The sequence below is a fragment of the Choloepus didactylus genome, chromosome 3 (genome assembly GCF_015220235.1).
Source record: "Choloepus didactylus isolate mChoDid1 chromosome 3, mChoDid1.pri, whole genome shotgun sequence".
Classification (NCBI taxonomy): Eukaryota; Metazoa; Chordata; class Mammalia; order Pilosa; family Megalonychidae; genus Choloepus; species Choloepus didactylus.
In genome coordinates, this window is record NC_051309.1 from 128,866,129 (window position 1) to 128,875,664 (window position 9,536).

At 39.9% G+C, this 9,536-nt stretch overlaps 1 pseudogene; it reads left to right on the plus strand.

The window, feature by feature from the left end:
- Positions 1–1,862: 1,862 nt before the first annotated feature.
- Positions 1,863–6,622, plus strand: LOC119528786 (annotated as a pseudogene).
- The last annotated feature ends 2,914 nt before the right edge of the window (positions 6,623–9,536 follow it).

The window sequence follows — 9,536 nt, forward strand, 5'->3', positions numbered from 1 at the left end:
TAAGCAAGCAGCAAAAACTGACAGAAATATTTTTCTTAAAGTTTCAGAACATAGTTAAAGGACTGCAGTAATAGAAAAAAACCCCAATAAAGGAAGAGGCTACTTAAAATGTCCCTCCCCTTCACCTTGTTGGCTCACAGTGGAGCCAGCTGGCACTCCCAGTGCAGAGACATGTCCAGGTTTTATGGAGAGCAAAGTAATCTTCATGTACCTACTGGGAGCTTGCATGACTGGCCCAGTCTGTCTGGTGGTGGTCTGAGTGACTTACCATCCCTTGTGTGTAGCAATCAGCTTGTGGAACTCTCTACAGAATGCTGTGGGAGAGGAATACAAGTAGATAGATGCCTGGGGCAAGGGGTAATTGGCTGTGGGGAATACAGTGTAGTGCCCAGGTATGTAAGGAAACTGTTTACTAGGAAAGAGAAGACGTTCAGAACCTTGTAAATGGTGGAATTCCTAGGGTCATAAGTGCATGTCTACGACATGTCTCATATGCAGAAAGGATCAGGGAGACTGCTACACTCTGGGTTGGATCTATTCTCTAAACTGATCATATGGGTAAGAACTGAAGAGCACTCTCACAAGTCAATAAGCAAACACTGAGAAAGATGTTTTCTTTTCTTTCTTCTCCTTCTCCTTCTTCTTCTCCTCGTTCTTCTTCTTCTTGTGTATTTGGGTGTTGTGTGCACGTATGTAAGTGTGTGTCCAATTGGCAATCAAGGAAAGCTCTGTCATAATACTAGCTGGATACAAGCTAAGGAACGAATGCCACAGAGTCTAAACTCCAGCAATAACACATTAAAATATCAAGATATCCAGGTTGCAATAAAAGATCACAAAACATACAAAGAAACAGGAAGTGATGGCCTAGGCAAAGGAGAAGGTTAAAGCATTAGAAACCATCAATGAGGAGGGCCTGACCTGGGACATACCAGAAAAAGACTTATAAAAAAAAAAAGGCCCTAAATATGCTCAAGGAGCTAACAGAAAACATGATAAAGAACAGAAGGACATCAGGAAAATGATAATTGACAGAAAGAGAATACCAATATAAGGATGGAAATTATGAGAACAACAGAACTAAAGACCACAATAACAGAAATTAAAATTAAAATTCCCTAGATGGGTTCAAAAGCAATTGGAGCTGGCAGAAGAAAGAATCAGAGATCTTAAAGATAGGACAATTGAAATCACTCAGTCTGAGAAGCCAAAAGAAGAAACAATGAAAGAAAGTGAACTGAGTCTGAGGAACCATGGGGATGTCATTAAGCATACCCATATACTTATTGTGAGAGTTTAGAGGGGGAGGAAAGAGAGAAAGGGGCCAGGAGAATATTCAAAGAAATACTGGTTTAATACTTCCCAAATTTAATGAAAGACATGGATAAACACATCCAATATGCTCAATGAACTCAAAAGAGGTTACACCCAAATTCACCCACACAGTGTTGCGTTATAATTAAACTCCAGAATGCCAATGAAAGAGAATTCTGAAAGACATAAAAGAGCAGCAATGTGTTACATACAAGGGGATTTCAATAAGTTTAAGTACGGATTTCTCATCAGAAACCATAGAAGCAAGAAGGCAGTGGGAAGACATATTTGAAGAGCTGAAATAAAAAAAAAATTACCAACACAAAATCTATATCTGGCAAAACTGTCTTTCAAAAATGAGTGTGGGGGCAGGGTGCAGGGAGGCACAGGCAGGCACTGCTCCCTTCAACTTGAGACTGAAGTGATGCACTGCTGCCCATATGAGCAGCAGCAACTGGGCAGGCTGGTGCAGGTACCCTCAGCCTGGTGCCAGCACTGTGAGTGACATCCCTTCCCAGCCTTGGCTGAGAAGGAGATGAGGGGACTTTGCTTACCTAGCAAGAGACAAAGAAACAAGAATTTTGAAATGTCATGTGTTTCAATGTGACACACCAACAAAGGCCATTGCCACAAGTCTCCATGAAATCTGTTGTCAGATTATGGCTGAATAGAGGAATGCTAAAGCCCTGGCCTGTAGTTCCTTCCAGGAAAGGACCAATGTGAATTTTGATGTTCCTTTGCAAGCAGGTTTTTCAACGTCAAAGACTGAGCTGGTCCAGAAGCTCCATGTGCAGTACTTGGGCAAATTGCCTGTAGATAAAAAAGTTGGAATGGACACTGTTCCGGTTTCCTATTGTTGCCATTAAGCAAAACACCAGAAATGGATTGGCTTTTATAATGGGGGTTTATTTGATTACAAAGTTACAGTCTTAAGGCCATAAAGTGTCCAAGGTAAGGCATCAACAATAGGGTACCTTCACTGAAGAAGGGTCATTGGCATCCAGGAAACCTCTGTTAGTTGGGAAGTCATGTGGCTGGCATCTGCTTGCTGCCAGGTTGAGTTCCAAAACAGCACTCTCCAAAATATCAGTATCAGCTTTCAATGGAAGTCTTCAAAATGTCTTTCAGCTGCAGGAGATGGAAGAAGATGGTGGCATAGAGAGGAGTGGAAGTTAGTTAGTCCCCCTGGAACAACTAATAAACAACCAGGAACAACAAGTAAATAATCTGGAATAACTACTGGGGGACAACTGTGACTGTCAACACATCATACACCAGCCTGGATTGGGAGGAATGCCTAAGATTGCAGCATAAAATCTGTAAGTAAAAACTTTGGAAGTGAGCTGGGAACCCTTCCCCCACAGCCTGAACTGCAACGCCTTTCTGTGATAGAGAGCAGCACTCTCTGAACAAGAAAATATACCTCAGTCCAGCTCCAGCTGGGGTTCTAATTAACAAACATGGACTGCTCAATACAAGCTATCAATCCCCAACAAGCAAACAGAGGCTTCTGGTGATGACTGACCTTAGAGAGCTGGAGGACCCCTCTGGGAGAGAGGGAGAGCCCAGAAGATCAGGTACTATCTCTGGCCAATGGGTGAAAGTGAGAGGGAGATGCAGACTGGTACTGAAGGGGGGCTTTCCGTCCCTTTCTTTGGCTCAGTAGAGAATGCCTGAGCCATTTTCAATTCCCTGTGCTCTGACTCAGACAAGGGTGGAGATAGCAGAGTCAGAGAGACTATTCAAATGCAAATGATGCCCCCACATCTGGCCCAGACTGCCCTCCTCTGCTGGGCACCAGGTCCTTGTGACCCTCCCTCACCAGCTACCACCTCTCCCCTCCTTACCTCAGTTTGTTGCTCCGCCCGCATCTCCATGACCCCTTCCTTGACCAGCGCTGCCACAGGTCTCATACCACCTCTCTTCCCATGGCCTTTTCTCTTCCTTTGCTTCTCTAAGAGGAAGAAGGTGGTGCCAAGCTCTACTACCCACCTTCCATTCAGTACCAGACCTCAGAGCCTGAGGGAAAACAGCCATGTGCCACACCTCCTTACAACAGTCTGGAGTGACAGACTGACAGGTACCATCTGCTGGGCAGAAAAGCACAGTGGCTTGAGGCCTCACAGGGTGTGCCAAAGCTCTAAGACACAGCATCAGGGAAACTGGACACTATTGCCTCCTTCTGAGACCTGAGCCTGTTCTGGTCTGGGAAACCTGACTGGCATAATCAAGGAAACCAGACACCTAGAGAACAGAAAACTACAACTTACACTAAGAAAAACAAAGTTATGGCCCCATCAAAGGAACAAAGTTACACTTCAACTGAGATAGAGGAATTGAAACAACTAATGATAAATCAATTCAAAAAACTTAAGGAAGATATGGCAAAAGAGATGAAGCATATAATGAAAAAGGTTTGAAAAAACGATTGGCAGAATCTATGGAAATGAAAGGCACAAGAGAAGAGAAGAAAGACACAATGAAGACATACAATAGCAGATCTCAAGAGGCAGAAGAAAACACTCAGGAATTGGAGAACAAGACACCTGGAAGCCTACACACAAAAGAACAGATAGGGAAAAGAATGAAAAAATATGAGCAATGTTGTTGGGAAATTAAGGACAAAATGAAATGCAGGAATGTACATGTCATGGGTGTCCCAGAAGGAGAAGAGAAGGGAAAAGGGGCAGAAGTAATAATAGAGGAAATAATCAACAAAAATTTCCCATCTCTTATGAAAGACATAAAATTACAGATCTGAGAAATGCAGTGTACCCCAAACAGAATAGATCTGAATAGGTCTACACTGAAGCATTTATTAATCAGATTATCAAACATCAAAGATAAGGAGAGAATCCTGAAAGCAGCAAGAGAAAAGCAATCCATCACATACAAAGGAAGCTTGATAAGACTATGTGTGGATTTCTCAGTAGAAACCATGGAGGTAGGAAGGAAGGGGGTTGATATATTTAAGATACTGAAAGAGAAAAAAAACACCAGTCAAGAATCCTACATCCAGCAAAACTGTCTTTCAAACATAAGGAAGAGCTTAAAGTTTCTCTGACAAAAAATGAGAGAGTTTGTGAACAAGATACCTGCTCTACAGGAAACACTAAAGGGAGCACTACAGACAGAGAGGAAAAGACAGGACTGAGAAGTCTGGAGCACAATTTTGGGTGATAGTAGCACAGCAATGTAAGTACACTGAACAAAGATGATTGTGGTTGAAAGAAGAAGGATAGGAGCATGTGGGACACCAGAAGGAAAGAGGAAAGATAAAGACGGGGACTGTATAACTCAGTGAAACCTAGAGTACTCAACAATTGTGATAAAAGGTACAAATATGCTTTTATATGAGGGAGAACAAATGAATGTCAACATTGCAAGGTGTTAAAAATGGGGTAGAATTGGGGGAAAAATACAATCAATGAAAACTAGAGCCTATAATTAACAGAAACATTGTATTATGCTTCCTTTAATGTAACAAATATACCAAAGCTAAATGCATATAAGAGGGAGACATAAGGGAGGTGTATGGGACTCTTGGCATTGGTGATGTTGTCTGACTATTCTACTTTAGTTTAATGCTATCTTTCCTTCTGTTGCTTCCGAGCTGTCATGTTTTTTGTTTCTTCTCTTTCTTTTTTTCTTTTTCTTCTGTCTGTCTACCTTCTTTGCCTCTTCCTCCTTCTTTGTGGAAGAAATGGAGATGTCCTTACATAGATAGTGGTGATGATGGTGAATGCATAAATATGTGACCATACAGGGAACCACCGATTGTTTACTTAGGATGGAATGTATGGTGTGTGAACAAAACCATCTTAAAATGGGTTGATGAAGAAACCTTGAGAGCACTATATTGAGTGAAGTAAGACAGAAACATAAGGACAAATATTGCAGAGTCTCACTGATATGAACTAATTTTAGTATGTAAACTCATAGACATGAAATATAAGTTACCAGGATATAGAGTGAGGCTAAAGAACAGGGAGCGGTTGTTTATTACGAGCAGAATGTTCAACTTTGGTGAACTTAAAACATTTGGAAATGGACAGAGGTGATGGTAGCATGTTGTGAGAATAGCTAACAGTGCTGAATGGTGTGTGAATGTGGTGGAAAGGGGAAGTTCAGAGTCACGTATGTCACCAGAAGGAAAGTTGGAGGTTAAAAGATGGGAATGTATAAAACAGTGAATCCTGTGGTGGACAATGTCTGTGATTAACTATACAAATATTAGAAATCTCTTTCATGAACTAGAACAGATGTATGACCCTATAACTAGAAGCTAATAATAGAGGGGCATATAGGAAAAAAATATACCTATTGCAAACTATATACTACAGTTAGAAGTATTTTAACATTCTTTCATCAACAGTAACAAATATACTATACCAATACTATGAATCAACAATTGGGGGGAATGGTAATTAGGGATATGGGAGGATTTGAGTTTTTTTTTTTTTTTGTCTTTTATTTATTTTCTGGAGTAATGAAAGTGTTCTAAAAATTGAAAATAATTAATTGTGGTGAGGGATGCACAGCTGTATGACAGTACCATGGGCAATTGATTGTACACTTTGTATCTTTGGATAATTGTATGCTATTTGAACATGCTCAATTAAAAAAACTGAGTAAAGTAAGGACCCCCCCCCAAAAAAAAATGTCTCTCAGTTGCAGCAAGTGTCTGAGCTCCTTTTGTCTGACCTTTTACAGGACTCCAGTGAACTAATCAAGACCCTCAGTGAACAGGCGGGGCTACACCTCCATGGAAACAACCCAGTCCAAAGATTCTAACCTAATCAACAATAATACATCTGCCCCCACAAGATTCCATTAAAGAACATGGTGCTTTGGGGGACATAATATATACTAACTGGCAGGCACCCTGAACAGTGCCACAGAAAGTCTCACAACCTCATCCAACAAGGACTGGCCATGGGAGAACATGGGAGAACACTGATGCTATATGACCATCATCAGTGAAAAAAGTGAAGAGGAATCTCTGGTAGAGTGTCATGTGTGATCCCTTTCCTTCATGGGCATCAGGAAGGACACCCACACATTTACGCTCATTATGGACACAGGGAACCAGTGTTTTGAGTGCCATGTTTTCCGGTGCAAGCCGAATGCTAGCAAAGTGTCCGAGGCAGACCAGGCTGCCTGTGTGTTATGGTATCAGAAGTGCTTGGTAGCCAGGCTACCTTTACAGAACGTTTGACCACCTCATCTGCCAGCAGACTCAATGATCAGAAAAGCCACAACCAGTGTAAAATGAGGGATCTTATCCCTCATTGACACTTTGAAATAAATGCTCCATCACAGAAACATCAGAGCTGCATGTGCTGAAGGATTCTGTGATATTTGCCTGAAGATTGAATAGGTAAACTGAAGAAAATGAACTATCTGGCCTTCCATTTAGTTGCTAATGCTTTGTCTTCAGAGAATTTGTCCTTAACAAAACAGTGTTAGACAAGCATGTTCTCTCATCTTGCCACCATCATCTGATAAGAAAAGGAGCATGAACTTTTTTTTTTTTTTCTGTCAGTAAGATACTTTATGCACAGTGGAAGGTCTTTTTCTTACTGTAAACATGAACATAACTTCACACACACAGAAGAATGTGGCTATATCCCTCCTAGTGAACTAACTAGGAGTGAATGATGCCTAAGTTAGTTTCACCATCTTAAGATGGATCTGTCATAAACAACCTTTAAGTCCTAAAGCTCTTTTTCTTGTTTTCAACATTGGAATAGATATTGCATAGCAGATACCAGTGAATTGCTGCAAAAATAGGATGGTGAGTGTTCATTTTAGTTTTTCATAAAATTGAACCTGTTGGTTGACAAAATTGGCTGTTGGCATCAGTATAGAAGCCAACTGGCAGCTTTCCTTGACAAGCTCTTTGACACATGGACACCATTTCATGTCTACAGCTATTTGTAGAATGTTGGAAAAAAAGTGAAACTTCAAAACTGACAAAAAAACAAACTGAATTTGAGGAATTAAAATCAAACAAAAAATAGCCTTTCTTTTCAGATGGTTTTTAAACCAATTTAAAGAAAAAAAGACATTAACAAGCATCATGCATTTCAGGTGGGACATATTTCAAACATCTACCTTGTATTGTACAATGCAGCTGGAGAATTATAGTTCACTATGGCCCCGCTCTACATAAACATTAAATTAAAAAAAAAAAAATGAGTGTGGTGTTTTGAAGCTGCATGTACCCCAGAAAGGTATATTCTTAAATTTAACCCATTCATTTGAATGTGAACCTTTGTAAGTTGAAGTTTTTGATGAGGTTACTGCAATTAAGAAGGCGTGGCCCACCTCAGTCAGAATGGGTCTTTATCCTGTTACTGGAGTCCTTTATAAGTGTAGTGAAATTTATACAGGTAGGGAGAAAGCCACAGGAGGCAAGAAGCTGAAATCAATGAAACCCAGAAGAGAATGGAGAGACCAGGAGACACTGCCATTTGCCTGGCCATGTGACAAGCTAAGGACCAAGAAGCACACAGACAGCCCCAGATGCCAGTCTTTAGGGAGAAAGCATCACCTTGATGATGCCTTGATTTGTATTTTCTTTTAGCCTCAAAACTATAAGCAATTAAATTCCCAGTGTTTAACCTGACCTATTTCATGTTATTTCCTTAAGCAGCCTACAAAACTAAAACAATGAGGGAAGGATTGAGATATTCCCCAGTAAACAAAAGCTGAGGGACTGAATCCACACTATAGTGAGCCTACAAGGATGCTAAAGAAAGTTCTGCAGGTTGAAAGGAAAGGACAATAGACAATAGACAATATATCAAAGCCACATGAAGAAATAAAGTTCTCCAGTGAGGGTAACCACCTGGGTAAATATAAATGCCAGTATTATTGTATTGGTTTGTAATTCTACTTTTTACTTCCTACAGGAAGTTGAAGTTAAGTTGGTTTTAAAGCAAACCAGACTGTTCTATATTTAGGATGTTAAATTTAAGCCCTATGGTAAATACAAAGAAAATATTAGAGGATATGCAAGTTCATAGAGACAGAAATTAAGTACAGGTTATAAGGGGTGGGGGGCAGGAAGAAAAGGGAGTTAATGCATAATGGGTGTAGGGTTTCTTTTTGGGGAAGTGGAAAGTTTTAGTATTGGAAGGTGCGAAAGTAAGACAAAATTGTGAATGTGATCAATCCCATTGAATGATATGATGGGAAGTTGTTGAGATACGAAAGTTTATGTTGTACATACATTCCCACAATTCAAAAAAAAGAGCAACTAAAAGAGACAATGCCAATTAAATGTCATAAATGATCCCGAATGGGGTTTATCATGGGAGGAGAAAAAGCTCAACAGGAAATTTTTGGGACATATGAAGAAAATTGGAAAATAGACTGTAAGCTTAATAACAATGTCAAATTTCTTGAACTTGATACTGCATTTGAGGTGATTACATGGATTAATGTCCTTGTTCTTAGGAAATGTACCTGGCAGTATTAATTTTTCAAGTAGGAAGATATATGAAACCTACACTCAAATGTTCAGTAAATGGACTGATAAGTCAATTGACAGATGAGATAGATTGATAGATAGATAGATTAGATAGATAGATAGATGGATAGGTAGACAGACAGATACATCAAATGTTGCAAAATGTTAACATTAATTTGGGTATCTGGGGGCATACAGTATGTTGGAGTTCTCTATATGGGTGGGTGTTATTTTTGTTATTGTATTATACACTGGAAAGCATTTCAAAATAAAAAGTTTAAAATAGTACAATTAGATATCTTTTTCTCCATTCACATTAGAAAAGGGAAGAATGTGATACAAAATGTGTTGAAACTGGCATTATCATGCACTATTGGTTGGAATATAAATTATTATAACTATCAAGGATGGAAATTTGGAATTATAAATCTAAATTACAAAATGCACATGCTCTTTATACAGTATTCTTTCTGATAATGTTACAGGAAATGAAGCATATTCAAGGTTATTCATTGCAGCTTTGTTGGTAATAACAAGTGTTGCTGGAGTCGAGTTCCCAGGTTCTTGGCCATGCTACGAGAAAGAGCTCAAGGGCGTAGAACAGATTGAGCCAGCAGGTAGAATGTTTTTTAAGCACACACAAAAGAGGGGTGACTGGGCGCTCTTGCAAGGGGAGAAGCACCCTCCCTTGTGCCGGGGGCTGCCCTTTTTATGGGTAGTTGCTGATCTCACTACTTTCCATTCC